The sequence below is a fragment of the Somniosus microcephalus genome, chromosome 6 (genome assembly GCF_052327205.1).
Source record: "Somniosus microcephalus isolate GS21.2 chromosome 6, FLI_Smic_1.0, whole genome shotgun sequence".
NCBI classification, from domain to species: Eukaryota; Metazoa; Chordata; class Chondrichthyes; order Squaliformes; family Somniosidae; genus Somniosus; species Somniosus microcephalus.
Window position 1 is genome coordinate 98,987,108 of NC_140992.1, and position 15,306 is coordinate 99,002,413.

The 15,306-nt window shown below is 42.3% G+C and overlaps 1 protein-coding gene and 1 long non-coding RNA gene across 4 annotated transcripts in view; one reads left to right on the plus strand and one right to left on the minus strand.

Annotated features, from left to right (window-relative positions):
- Window positions 1–15,306, minus strand: part of LOC147115947 (serine/threonine-protein phosphatase 2A regulatory subunit B'' subunit alpha-like) — a 472,008-nt gene that overhangs the window by 97,027 nt on the left and 359,675 nt on the right. The gene's annotated exons all lie outside the window — the stretch shown is intronic.
- Window positions 8,430–14,103, plus strand: LOC147115948 (uncharacterized). Its single transcript, XR_015078718.1, has 2 exons — window positions 8,430–8,776; window positions 10,215–14,103. It is a non-coding gene; the product is annotated as an uncharacterized LOC147115948 (long non-coding RNA).

Consider the following 15,306-nt stretch of genomic DNA (forward strand, 5'->3'; position numbering starts at 1 on the left):
CTGTTGTTTTGTATTTGTGACTACCGTGCAAACTGATACCGTGCAACATGATTTAACTAGATTGATGAAGATGCAATAAAATTATTTGAACAATGATTCCAAACTGCAATTAAAGCACAAATTAGGGTTGAAAAATGAGTGCAGATTATGTACAGCAATGGTGAGTAAAATGGTCACCAATTTTATCCTGCTACATACAGGACCCCTGACCCTTGCTTTAAATTAAAAGATACTAAAGTAAGTAAATATTTATCACTGATTCTAAAATTACCATCTTCTTTAGTAGCTAAAAACCTCTATAAACTTAAATTATTTTATGCTGATAGAAATGTGGTTGGTTGGTTCTTTATTTCTCTTATTTTTCCTAGTTCTGTTTCCCTTCTGAGCTCCTATGTTTCTTACCTCTGTACAGCCATTTGAAACTTTCCTCTGGCAACCACCCATGCTCTACAGTAATGTCTCTGGCCAGTCAGAGAACTGGAGCAGTTCCCCTATTGACACAGCAAGGCACAATGGTATCAGCCAGAGCTTGGCTTCTTTTCCTTGTTATTATGTTGGACAGGAACTTAAAGAAAAAAAAATGTTAGAAAGAATGAAACAAGAAAAGACCATTCAGCTCATCATGCCTATTTATTTCTTCCACAGACTGGGAACTTTTGGCTGTATGGCTTTCTTCTGTCATGAAACTTCCATGATTTTCAATAAAGAGGAGGAAACCAACTTGCATTACATAATGCTACAAGAAGACACCTTTAGCAGGGGCTGTGAACAATATGCTCTGTTATGAATTCCATGCAACACATTTATTCTCCTGCAAAGCTCTACAAAGTTTTTTTTTCCAAATCAAAGTAAAACTCCAAGACAGTCTACATCTGCATTATACATTCTAAACCAATTGCTTTCCTTGACATGATAAGGTGATTGTCCCCAGCATGTACCCAGGCACAATGGGTTGCCTGGGAGCAGCTGATACTGCTGGTGGACTGCACAGCTGTAAAAGAACCTACAAAGATTTCCTCCATTTTATATTAATCCATAGTTAGAACAGCACAAGAACCATCATTGTTCCCAATACAATTCAGTTACTGCAACATTACAAACTATACTAAATATGATGTGGAGATGCCGGTGTTGGACTGGGGTGGACAAATGTAGGTGATTTCAAATAAAGCTGTTGGACTATAACCTGGTGTTGTGACTTCCTACATTTATACTAAATATGGCCAGTGCTCTTCTGAACTTCCCTCTCTTGTTCTTTTCTAAGCTTCAAATATTCTATCCTACATGCACTTCCTGCTCTCCCCATCCTCACACAGTTTCCTGCACCAACTCATCTTTTCCCAGGCCCTCATAACTGTGAAACTCTTCATCTTCCTCAGCATTTCCTTCCTCCTACAATCTTCAGGCTTTTAAAACATAAGCTTAGCAAAACCTAGTTGCGACTTTATGATTTACCTTCACTTCTTTTACTTTTTTTGACTTTGCTTCTGTCCTGCAGCATGGTCCTTGGGTCCTTGTTCTGTACTTATTCTTAGCATGCTCAATGCTGCTCCTAGTCCTAACCTGATATTCATGTGGCTCTTTTTGATGATAATCAACACACTATTACCCTAATACCTATTCTACACTTCCATGGCTCCAGGGGAGAAAATCCTTCTAATCTCAATTTGTATTTCCTAATCCATTTCAAAATGGAGAACTATGGAACTATCTTGATATTGAAGCTATAAATGTACTCCGATAATCGCACAATTGTTTTTTTTATTCGCCAACAGCTCAAGCTCCAGGAGTTATCAACTCCCATGTACGCGATCAAGACGCTTTTCAATACTGACTAATTGATGAAGTGTACATATACCTTTATGCTTCTTATTCAGCTACCGATACACATTTCTACTACATCTAGAGTCACTTGGTCTTGATAAAGCTGTGTCTGATTTGAGTGCATCGAATCTTCACGTGCTTCCATATGCATAGAGTATCATGGGGTGAGCTGTTGTCAGTAATTGTTTTAATGGGTAGTGGACAATCTGAATCAGAAGCCCTCACTCATCTGAATGTTCAGCTCTAGTATGCATCTCGGGTCCTCACTTTTTTAGAAGGTTGAGACTCTGCTGTAGGGCTGTTTTTTTTATTTTTGAGCATGTGTTTTCCTCTCTCTTTTCTAGCAATCTAATTGCCTTCTTGTACCATTCACTATCTGTAGCTGAGATCACTGCTACCAGACCACTGCCAAGACTGCTCCAAGACTGTCTCCTGGGAGTTAGGTGATGCTGTCCCGTCCGATCCTCCCTCCCAAGGTCAACGACTATGGAAAGACTGAAGGCGCATTTAATGGAGGTCCACCCTCAATAATAACCCAAAACATTGGTTTAAACCTGGTGATATAAGGGGAATTGTCACGGAGTAATTACTGCATCAATCAGTACGAGAGTTGTGTTAATGAGCAGAATTAAATCACAAGGGTGCTAAAAATGTTTTTAGTTAATTATAATACCTGTTGATGTAATTCCGCTCCCTCACATTGTCAGGTTTATTGATAATGTTGCTCCCTCATGTTGTCGGGTTCGGTAACTAATTTTTACCATTTGGGGAGAGGAGGAATGCAAAAGAGTTCAGTGTAACTTTTTCACATTAATGATCTGTGCAAGGATTGCGATAATGTTTTGCAATGTTATGATATTGTTTCAATTTGAATTATATCATTGCCAAATGTGTTGCTCAGCACACTTGGAAAGTATGCCAATAATTTTCCATTTAAGTTAACTATCATTTATTATTGTTATGATTGTACCCTGAACAGAACTGGCTGTCAAATTAACAAGAGGAATTTGGGCTTTAATGAAAGAACAAAAATTAAAAAGTATTACAAAACTTAACTTGTCACTTAAGTGGAAGTAGATGATAGGGTAGAGATCACATTGTTCAGCATTAGTAATGGACCTGTTTGTATGAAAATCCTAATGCTAATTTAACAAAGGCTGTAATTTATTTAAATAAACATGTTAATGTCTTTGTTAAAATAGATGAAGGAATTTCATCCAACTGTCTTAACATGCTCATTTATTACTGTCTATCAGCACAGTTTTGATCTCATTTGATAATGATCTTGGCTAAAGTCTGATGCTTTCAGAAATTACAAAAAAAACTTAATGGTGGCTATATATATATATATAAAACACACATTAATATATATTGGGTGAGTGAGCCAGAGAGTGATTACTGGCAATTGATTGATATGAGAGACAGCTCTTTTCTACCCCTCTAGCTGCTTTATATTGGGCTTGTTTAAATCCAAATTCTGAGAGATGTGCATGTCTGTGAGCCAGCTCCTGGGACTTAGACCACTAAATGGTGCTTCCTTAACACAGGAACAGACCTGTAGACCCACAAAAAGTTGGACCTGCGACTGGAATAAGGGAGCAGGTAGCTGACTAAATATGATTTAAAGCGAGGCCAATAGGAACTTGACATCTGGCTCTGAACTGTTCCATAATGTCACCTGTGGCACGGACATGTGCCATATGATGTAGTACTAAGGTATACAGAAAGTTTGATCTTTGGTCTGTGTGGAGTTAGCTGCTCTCAACTTGCACACCAGCTGGAACACTACAATTGGCTTCAATGCTTCTGGGGTAGGTAGGGATTTGGAAAATCAGTTAGGGTTCACAATCCAGTCACTCCTGTTGGAAAGGTGGTGTGTGTGGACAACGTCGAGCTTGAATGTGAAGCACCTCTTGATCAAATACTACTTTGGTCCAGGTTTTCCGATCATAATGCACCAATGACCCATTCATTATAAATGAGGTACTGCTGGTGGGTAGGGGGCAATGAGTGTCACAATGATCATTTATAGCATGGCAGTATGGGACAGGCGCGATTGATAAGCTTGTCTTTTCTTGTCTGTCATTTACGTATGTAAGTTACTGTTAATGTCACAATTGGGAAACCCAGGCCTTACTGTTTACACAGAAATACATAGAAGTTAGAACAGCTATTTGTCTCAACCAGTTTGTGTTGGCGTTTACCCTCCATGCAAATAGTCCTAATCATATGTACCCACCCAGTTTCCATATACCTTTATTCCCTTTTCCTTCATCCACCTATCCAATGTAATCTTGAATGTTGATATAGTTTCTACCTCAACCACTAGCCCTGTTGGTGAATTCCACCACCTCACGAATCTGAGTAAAGAAGTTGCTCTTCTTTTTGCTCTAAATCTTTTGCATTTAATCTTGTTATTCTGGCCCCTTTATCTAGACCCCTCAACCACTGGAAGCAGTCTGCTTCTATCTATCCTTTTATCATTTTAAACACCCCATTACTGTATATCACCCTATAATTTGTGCTGTTCTAACGAAGAAAGTCTCAATTTTTCAAGTACTTCTTGGTATTTGTATTTCCCCTGTATGGACTCTCGTATGAAGAATGCCTACTTAGGATGAGCACCCATGGTGATGTATCCCAGCGCAGAGTCAACAGGGGTAATTTTAACCCCCAAAAATGGGTGGGTTTGGGTCAGGTAGGATGTAAATATGTTAAAAATCTGAATCCCAACCCCAACCCGCCTACATCCAGATATAGCGGAGATGGGATGGAGGACGGGCAACCAACCCGCCCCAGGATGTGGGTTGGCCATTTAAATATTATAATGAGTCTGTGTGCTACATATTTAATCACCATTTAAAATTTAACCCTAGCTGGCCGGGTTTCCTGGGCCTCGGGAAACCTGGCAGCTAAAGGGAGGTGAGGACTGCTGGATCCACTCCTACGATCGGATCCCCAACCCCCACCCCCCCACTCGTTCCGATCTGCCTTCTGGCCTTTGATCTCCTCTGACCCTGGCCTCCGAACTCGTCGCTGCTCCGGCAACCAATCTCTCCCCCCACCCCCGGTCTTTCCGAGCTCTTTCTCCTCTCCGCTTCCCAGCTGCGGCCTGTTGCCGAAGGCCTATCCACCAGCCAGCCTCTCAATCTGGCTGGCTGCGGCCGGGAAACGGAGACAAAAAATGGTAATCAAGTCCTGCCATTAAATTCGGCAGGGCCTGAGGGAAACCTGTTCTTCCGGGATTCCTGATCACAAAACTCTCCTCCCCCCCCCCCCCAAAAACCCCACCCGCCTGCCCTGCTCCGCTCCCTCCCTCCCTGCCTCCGAGATAAGATCAGGGCCATGTATTCAGGAGCAGGGCAGGAAATTGAGGAGCGGGGAAAAGGCTTGCACACACTGACCACAGATGACCCACAGTGCAACAAGTAGACATCATAAAACCTATTGGTGTAAAGTTGCCAATGAGCATTTACGTGGTGTTTTATCACACGGATGAAGCGAAAGCTTGTTAATGTTATGTCTGCTGTATTGAGGATCATATCTTGGAATCATTCTGAGCAATGTATGTAGCCAGTGTAACTTGCTTATTTAAGACATCAAGTTACATGGGCTACAGATATTGGTTTATTCTGCTGCTGTTCATTAATTAATAAGACACAGCTGTCTTCTTCTATTGCAAATAACTTTATGGAAAAAACATACGTGTGTGTATGTGGGTGCTATAACTGCCAGCAGCAGAGTCAAGTAGTTAAGAGAATTCAATAAATATTTTCATGTTAATCTAATTTAGGAATTCTGTTTGGTGCCTTGAAGCTGTGTCCATGGACATATTCAGTTCTAGTTTTGGGCAGAACGCTGAGTCTGTTTTATGTTACCATAAAACTGTCACAGCAACGAGATTTGTTTGAACATTCGCATTTACATTCACCACCGAGGCATGACACACTTAATCTATTTGCTTTACCTAAAAGGACCAAGATCTTACTAGCCGATTCATGGCTGGATATGCCAGATGCTGTTTATATGAACTGCAGATTGAATAATCGAGGAAGCAAGGGAAAAACTAGGAATTCCAAATGGTTGCAATGATAGATAACTGTCCAATTATGCACTAAATTGATCACTGAATGTTTCACACTATAGAACTGCAACTGCAGATACAGGTTTCTTAGTTGGGCTGAGAAGGACATTGTTGATCTACTGATGGCTCAATGGGTAAATGCATCTTGTGGTGTATCCTTGAATTGCGCAGAACAGGAAGGTCTCAGGTTTGATCCCTTCTGTGTGTTGATTTAGCTGATCTCAGTCAGAATGGTCATGGGCAGAAAAGGACAACACTTAAAAAAACAAACAACAGCCTCTCTCCTTCCCTATGCTGGAGAAAGAAAATCAGGCAGTGTTCCTACTCCTGATCACTAAAATGCTCCACACAAAGAATTACTGTTGAAGTCCAGTGATGGTTGTTATGAGGGCAACAGCAGTGGACCACAGGAGAAAACTCTCTGCTCTTCTTTGAGTCGTGCCATGGAATCTTTACTGTCCATCTGAACCCCAGAAACAAAGAAGACAAGATCTTGGATTAACATCTCATCTGAGGGACAGAAACTCCAGCAATACTTGACTGGAGAGTTTACCTCCGCAAGGAGCTCAAACTCTGGTATGGGGCTTGAACCCACAACCTTCTGACCTAGAGGTGAGAATACTACCAACTAAGCCAAGCTGACATTTTCTCTCCACAAAATGGGGTTGATCCCCTACTAAAATAGGTTGCAAATAGTCAGAACATTTGCAATTATATTCCTGGTGCCACCATGGATGTGTTTGTGAGCTGAGTTGTCATTAGAAGCCCACGGAAAGACAAAATAAAATTAGCTTTAGTCAAACTATTTAAACTCATAGCAAGGTCGATGGTTTAGCAGTTAACATCAGCTGCATTTAACTTTCAAACTGAGTAAGAGTTATGCTGCATTGAAGATAAATATGTACCACACTGAAGATCAATGAGGAGCAGGAGCATGAGGAGGAGGAGGAGGAAATTGTCATTCATTACTGATAATTACTCAAGGTTGCACTGTGAACTAAGCTCTTATTGTACAGTGATTTTTACATCGACTTGGGATTGCATTTATATCAGAAGTCTCCTGTTGAACTGTCTGGAGCCTAGCTGATTAATAAAAAGGGATTAGAGATATGAAATGAATTCTGGGGAATGTGCACCAAGTAACCTGACTTGCCACACAATTATATGGTTCATAGGAAATGCTAGATGAAAAAAGACCAAGGTCCATCCTGGCAGTTATCCCTCATTTATACCAGACTGACTGTGGTAGGACTAAAGCTGGGTGCCAGTAAAATATTGTCCACATTTCCCTGAACTTGGACTCTGGTCAAAAGTTCATGTTGGATTCAGTCCACTACATGCTCCATTTTTGGCAAAGCCCATTCCAAATTCCCTCCATTAGACATTCCATATAGAGTGGGGCACACACAGGATTTAGTCTGTTCCAGTTTCCATTTAGAGCGGAGCTCATACTGGATTCAGTCTGTTGCATGTTCGTATGGAGTGATGCTTACAATGGATTCGGTGTATTACACATTCCACGTTGTGTGGAGCCTATACTGGGTCAAGTCTGTTACATTTCAAATGGAGTGGATCCCAGAACTGATTTGTGGTGTTACACCTTCTATATGGAGTGGAGCATGCACTGGATTCATTCTGTCACACATTCCATATGGAGTATAGACTATACTGGATTCATGTGTTACACATTCCAGAAAGAGTGGAGCCAACACTGGATTAATGTGTGTTACATATTCTATATGGTGTGGAGCCCACACTGGATTTAGTTTGTTGCATACTGCACACCTCGCAAGACACACATTATCCAGTGTCATTCGAATACCAATTATGTGCTTCCGCTTCCTTTTCTGGTAGGAACAGTAAGTTTCCACTGTATGGGGAAATGCCTCCATGTTGGAAATCCAAGGAGGGCTAAATTGAACAGGGCCCAAAAATGGGCACGTGGATCGTGATGTGGGATTAACCCGCGCCGATGCAGGCAGCACGACAACTTCAGCTGGTTGCCATATAGCTGGTGGCAAGGGCTGTGCCCTCATGATGGCGAGTTGTGCAGCATGCAGCAGACCACCACGAATCTTGACACGTGCTCTGCCGAGTACTGCAGGGTTCCTCCAGAGTGATCCAGGCAGTGGAAGCACTATTTCAGCACCCCAATGGTGTGCTGAAAATGCTCTATCACATTTTGTGTGGCAGCATGGCTTTCATTGTATGCATGCTGCCCACGTGTGCATGGGTTGTGCACCGGAGTCATGAGCCGTGTCATCAGCGGATGACTCATCGCTCAGTAGCCACCCTCTGGTTTGTCGTGGTGGCTCAATTGCAGATGGGACAGCAGACTGCCGCAGAATGAAGGCATCATGGCTGCTGCCAGGATACTGGGTATTGACCTGCATGATTCGCTGCCTATGCTCGCACACCAGCTGGATGTTGAGTGAGTGGAATCCCTTTCAGTTGTGGTACATCACAGAGTTGACATGCGGTGCCCACAAGGCGATGTGTGTGCAGTCAATGGCACCCCGCACCATGGGGAAGCCTGCAATCCTTGCTAAGCCGTGTGCTCATTCTGCCTGCTTCTCTCTGGCAAGAGAGAATGAAATGCATTCAGCTCTCTTGGAACAGAGAGCCTCAGTGACCTCCCTTACGCAACAGTGGATGGCAAATTGCGAGATGTTGCAAATATCTCCAGCTCCAGCCTGGAAGGAGCCACACTTACAAAAGTTCATGGCCACGGTCACCTTCACAGCCACTGGCAATGTAATCCTTGCCCTGCTGGGGTTGCAGTTGCGGCTACAGCAGGTGGCAGATTTCAATGAGGACATCCTTAGTGAAGTGCAGACATCTGACTCACTTTTCCTCGCTGAGGATCAGGTAGGAGAATTGCTCCCTGAACACCCTGGGTGGATATGGCTTCCTGCTGAGAACCCTTCTCCCCCTCCTCCTCCTCCCTCTTCTAGCAGCTTGCCCTGCTCTGTGTCGCCTCTGAATTTTGCGGCCAAAGTGGTCGAAGACCCAACCCTGAATCAAATTTGTGACATTTTCATTTATCAACCTGACCAAATCCTGGTCACAATAATGGATTTAGTTTATTTTTAAATGATCCTGGTCTTGTGGTCTGTACATTATAAATGTCAGCTGTTATAGTTAGAAGAGTAAAAGGCTATTTTTGCTCTACTACTTACTAAGCTGTGCAGATATTTGAGCTGAAAGTTCTTATCTGAGGATGTGCTGCCATTTTAAAGGAACACTAGTCAGAAGAAAGAAAATAGTTTTTACTGTTTCACCTGCACAGAGCTTTGAACAAAGCTCTACTGTGGTGGCAGGAGCCTAGATTTCTGTTCACATTGCTGACTTGGTATTTAAACTTGCAAATATGAAGTCTTTGAATTAAATTTGACTAATTGGCAAATTAGCCCCACTGGCAGGAGGGTCAGTAACCAGAGGACACAGACTTAAGATAACTGGCAAAAGAGCCAGAGGGGAGATGAGCAGAATTCCTTTATGCAGCGCATTGTGATGATCTGGAATGCAGTGCCTGAAAGGAAGGTGGAAGCTGATTCAGTAGTAACTTTGAAAAGGGTATCTGATAAATACTTGAAAAGGAAAAAATTGCAAGGCTGTGCGGAAAGAGCAGGGGGAATGGGGCTAATTGGATAGCTCTTTCAATGAGCCGGCACAGGCATGATGGGCCGAATGGCCTCCTCCTGTGCTGTATGACTCTATAATGATGTTAGCAAAATGGAAGAGAAAGCCCCAGCAATAGTCAGTAATTTAACAGATAAACGTAAGAGTGAGGGGCAATGCACAGACAACCAGAACTAACTGCTGTTCTGTGTCTATCTGTTGGAGCAGAACCAACTTTCAAAAGGGTTAAGTATTTTATAGAAAATTTCCTAATGTAAAGCGGTAGCTTCTTTTGCAGGTTTACTTTGAATTACATTTTCCATAAATAGCATTAGTTTCTTTGTTTTAGATCACCAACAAAGCTGTTGTTTTTCATAGTTTTTGATTCCTCTGAGGAACATCTTGTTTAAATGTGTCAACTGTGGAATGAACGGCTTCACAAAGTGGAATATAGACACAATTGAGTATTTCAAACAGTGTTAATTCAAACAAATCTCTATGTAAAAGGCAGCATCCCTACCGGTGTAAGGAGAGACAGAGCCCAAACCCCTCCCTCGACGCACCACCTAAAGGATAAGTCTATATATGGTTAAGGTTAAAACTGAAAAAAAAAGCTGTAAAGTATTTTTTTTTAAAGTAGCCATTAAAACACTGTCTCTCTCACTCTCTCTCTTTCTCTTCCCAGCCCCCCTTTGAAGGATGATTCAGTCTCAACATTTTTAACCAGATCCTGGGGGTCTATTTATAAACCTGTTGGTGCAAGTGCAAATAGCTGTCTTTAAAGGCATTCATGCACTGATAGCAACTAGTAGAGAGGACACTGTCTAAACGGCAATAGAACGGAGATTCAAGGCACTGAGAATCGTTTCAAACCTGCGCTTGCTGGAAAGATTTCAACCTCTTCTTGAATCGTGATGGCAAAACAAAATCACATCCACGGGCGAGGAAAGCGAACTCCCCTCGTAAGTCGGGGTCCCTCCGTAGAGAAGTTTCCTTGATCATCATCTTGAAAAGCCTTGCTCAGCAATGCTTCTCGTGTGTGTGTGTGTTTGAGCGTGTGTCCTTTTGTGACGCGGTAAATATAGACTACAAAGCACTCAGGGTCCCAGTTTACAGAGAAGAATGAGAATTGCCTTCTTGAAAGACTGCACTGTTTCCTGTATTCTCACAGACTGACAATGCCCATGCATTGTACCTCACCACCGAGGTCAGAGTCCAGTCCTGACATTCAAACCATCTAGCACTCTAGCCTTTGACTCCCGACGCTCGACTGCTGTGTTGCACCCAGAAACATGACCTGCAATGCGATCTGTTCTATCGGAGGGCTTCACGACAATTGATCTGTCCAGGACTAGTACGAGTGCATTGTGGGAAAGGAAGAACCCTCTACCAGAAGAGCTAAAGTTAGCACTTGCTGAAGAAGACCCAAGAATAATCTTGCCTGCTATGACAGTGTTTACACTAATAGACTCTTAACTTAAAATATGAGGCACGGACTTCAATAAATCACATGCCTTTTTCAGAAAGCAGGACAACGCAAAAATTAAATAAAGGCTTATCACAGCCTGAGAAGCCATGTGGAATAAATCATTACACAAAATAGTAACAGAAAAAGAAAAATAATTTTTCAATAAGTAAACGGAAGAAAAAGTTATGGAAAAATTGTCGGAGCTGTTTATCAGGCATAGGACTGACCAGGAGTGCCTATTTGATTTCATAGATATCTTTTTACAAATAGTTGATCCACTGTGGGAGACTAACATGCCCTAAGGCACCCTTTCTTCCCCCTCCCTCCCTCTTTTGCTCTGCTTCATCCCAGCTCAATGTATAAATAACTTCCACACTTGCTGTTGGCACTGCACCCTGACATTTCAGTTCTACTGCATTCCCAGATTACTCCACCAATCAACAGCAGCTGTTTGGAGAATATCAAACACATCAAGATTCCTAAGCACCAATGTGTATGGCCTCAGCCACATCCCTCCATCCCATTCTGCCTCTTTGAGCAGCTTCGTGACATGGGCAGCTACTACATTTGATTTTGGCTTTTAGAGATATTCACATGAAGACAAGAGCTGAATTCTACAAGAGCTGAAATCTATTTCTAACATAAAGGGATAGACTTTCAACTTGGCGTGTTGACGTTGAACTCAATGGAAATTAAAATTGGCATTTTCTACAATGGGTGGCCGATCCGATTCACAATGCCAGTTTTACGCCACCATGCCAAGTTGAAAGTGTACTCCTGAATGTTATCCAGACTGCATTCAGTAGGTACTTGTCCAACCCCTATTGCTACTCAATCATGCTTTTCCAAAGGCTATTTTAGTGTTGGGTTGTCCTGTGCTCCATTTTTAGTTTGAGTTACGATGTTCCTGAATAATTTCAAGAATCTCATCTGTTTCCACAACTACTTCTTTACCACAGTGCAATGACTCCGGTTTACTCTACAGCCATTGCTCTGGGCTGAACTTGGCATGGATTCAATTTTAGAATCAAAGTTGAAGCATATGCTGTGCTGATGTATGCACTCTGGCGTCACAATCTCACAAACACGCCCACAGAGTAGGAATAACTGGGATGACTCAGGAGTCAGAGGCAGATAATCTGTTACCCAAAGTATCCCTAGGATGGACTTTGGGCTTACTGACGTCCAGTAGTACTGGGAGGCCCCCCATTACTTCATTGTGCACATACAATTATAGTTATTAGTCTATGCAGCTGTAATGCAAATTTACTAGAATGGTACCAGGGATGAGGGACTTCATTTATGTGGAGAGACTGGAGAAGTGGGGATTGTTCTCCTTAGAACAGGAAAGGTTAAGGGGAGATTTGATTGAGGTGTTCAAAATTATGAAGGGTTTTGATGGAGTAAATAAGCAGATACTGTTTCCACTGGCAGGAGGGTCAGTAACCAGAGCACACCAATTTAAAAGAACCAGAGCGTCGATGAGGAAAAATATCTTTAAGCAGCAAGTTTTTATGATCTGTAATACACTGCCTGAAACGGCGGTGGAAGCAGATTCAATAGTAACTTTCAAAAAGGAATTGATATATACTTGAAAAGGAAAAATTTGCAGGGCTATGGGGAAAGAGCAAGGGAGTAGGACTAATTGGATAGCTCTTTCAAAGAGCCGGCATAGGCACGATGGGCTGAATGGCCTCTGTCTGTGCTGTATGACTCTAGGTAAACTCTAGCCTTTATTACCTGCAGTAGCTACGCTGAGCTCTGGTGACATTTCTCCACCTTGCCCAGGCTCAACCTTGTGGGGCCTATTACCAGAGCCACTGGTTCACCATGACTAAACAAGTCAAATTCAATACTTATTAGATACGGATCCAGGACTTTTAGTCTGTGTTTTAGGATTGTATTCCACGATTCTGTTCATTTTCCTGAGAAAATGAAAACCAGGAACCTTGCCTATTACCTTCAGCCACTGTCTTTGGTGTCTGAAAGGAATGACAAAGCCACTGTTCTTAACCTGCAGCTTTGACCTCTTTTTCACATCTCCTGTGTTAAGGCTGCATGGGTGGGACTTCAAGTAATCAATACTTGGTTTGAAGTGGTCTGAATTTTTTGACAGTAAATCAGCATTTCACGTCATAGCAGAGCAACAATAGTGGGGCAGATGCGCTGTTCGTGCACTGTTACCGTTAAGCCACATCAGGACGTAACCACCTACATCTGAATCCAGCAGAGATTTCTGGGATGGACTCCAGGCTGGGCTCAGAGCTGCGACTCTTTGTATTCTCTGTGCAGCGCTGCTGATTTTTTTTAAAACAATGTCATTACAGCAAGAAACAAATAGGGTTGAAAGCAAGTTTAAAAAAAAAGCCAGAAGCTTGGAAATTCCTGTTGGTGATTGCAGCAAAAAGCATTCCTCAACAGCATGGGTCTTATTGCCAATGAGGCACAAGTGAGAGGCCTGAACCATAACGGGTGGAAGGAGCTGGTAGCGGCAACGTCTTCTTACGGATAAGCCCCTAGACGATGAGGATGATTGCAGACAAACGCTTGACGTGTTTGTCTGACATTCCTCTGTCTGCGAACAGAGGATTACCACCTGAACCTGTTAAACATGCGTCAGTGATTATTGCCAATATTAATTTCTAGGCTCCTCTCTTCATATAATTGTATTAATTTATAAATCAGAATAATCCAATTTGGTTGTGGTGTTACTTTGCCAGTCCCATGTGTGCTTGATGCCACATTGGTAATTATACCACCCAGACAGTTGACACACCACAGTGTAGGAATTGCTAAGCGAAAAAAGACCCAGGTCCATCTCGTTCGCCTTCTATCATCCTGGTAGTCGCATGATACAATTATAATTGGTTGACTAATCATAGGTTCAACAATGGAGATTTTTCTGATATTGGGATGGGGACCAAGGTGGATGTGGTACCATGATACATTTGTGAGCTGGGGAGAGGGTAAGGGAAACTCTTTAAAACATTTGATTTTGTGTTTAATCTTTTTTATTTCTTCACCTTGAGCTTTAAAAAAAAATTATTCCCTTTTGATGCTCTCATTCTTTTTTCTTTGCATGATTTAAAAAAAAAAATTCTTAAAATTGTTCCTTTGGAGTAAACTTACTCAAGATCAGCTCCAAGTAAAGTTCTGTCCTTTGCACTCACAGCCGCCAACCAGAAGGTGGGGGAAGTACTTTAATCGTATGCATTCTTGTTTATTTGCTGATTTTGTTACTAAATGCAATTCAGATTTAGAGTTTCGGACTGTCCTAGTTCAAGTAAGACCCTAGCAACAGGTCAGATGGAGTCCAGCATGCTTGAGGAGTCAGTGTAACATTTCTGCAGCACAGGCTGCTACCATAAAGTCCATAGGCCGACATACGTACCAGACATCTGTTACTCATACTATGTGAAAAGACCAGCGGCATGTGTAGTCCTGATGGACATTTAACTTGGATACAGGAAACTCTTTTTTATCCGGCACCGATGGGACTGGCGTGGTGCCGGTTGATCAAAAAGTCCGGATTACAGAGAGGTATACTTACCAAGGTATGAGAGCCCCGTACATGGCCACAGGTGCAGGAACCCCAGTTACACGGCCACAGGTGCAGGGACCCCGGTTACACAGCCACTAATATAGTGTAAAACTTACCTGAACCTACTCCTGAATTTTGCCAGTTAAGAGAGGTTTCCGGATATTTAGGTGCCGGTTAAAAGAGAGTTTCCTGTATTATGGCCCGGAATTTGCGGTGGGTAATAACAGCGAACAAACAGCAACTGACTGCAACTTCGGATTTAGCACATGTGCAACCTAACGCAGAAATCCTGAAGTTGCGGTCAGTCATTCACTGCTCCGACGCAAGCTGCGCTGTGGTCCCCCCGCCTCCCCATAGCCGGCAATCAGTGTAATCAGGGAAATCAGTGAAAATGATGAAAACATCGGCTATTCTGCGGTAATGTCGCTGTTAAATACCCCATTAAAAGTTAGACCCTTTTGGATTAGGTGTAACTACGGTTTTAACTGCAGGTTATGGCCCTGAAAAACTAATTTTAATTTTGAGGAGTGTCAAATTTATCCATTTTAATAAAAACCAAAAGTTCTAAGAAAATTATTTTTTGTGAAAGTTTGTTCATCTTTATTTCAGGTTTGCCTTTTCCCCATGTGAGTGCCCCAGTCTTTGTTTTGCTCTCTATAACATTTTTAAAAAGTTAGAATAAAAGGAGCTTATTCACTTCCTGGTTCCTGTTCTGTGAGAATTCTGCATTGTGATTGGCTGCTTAGACAGCTTGTTGATGGCACAGCA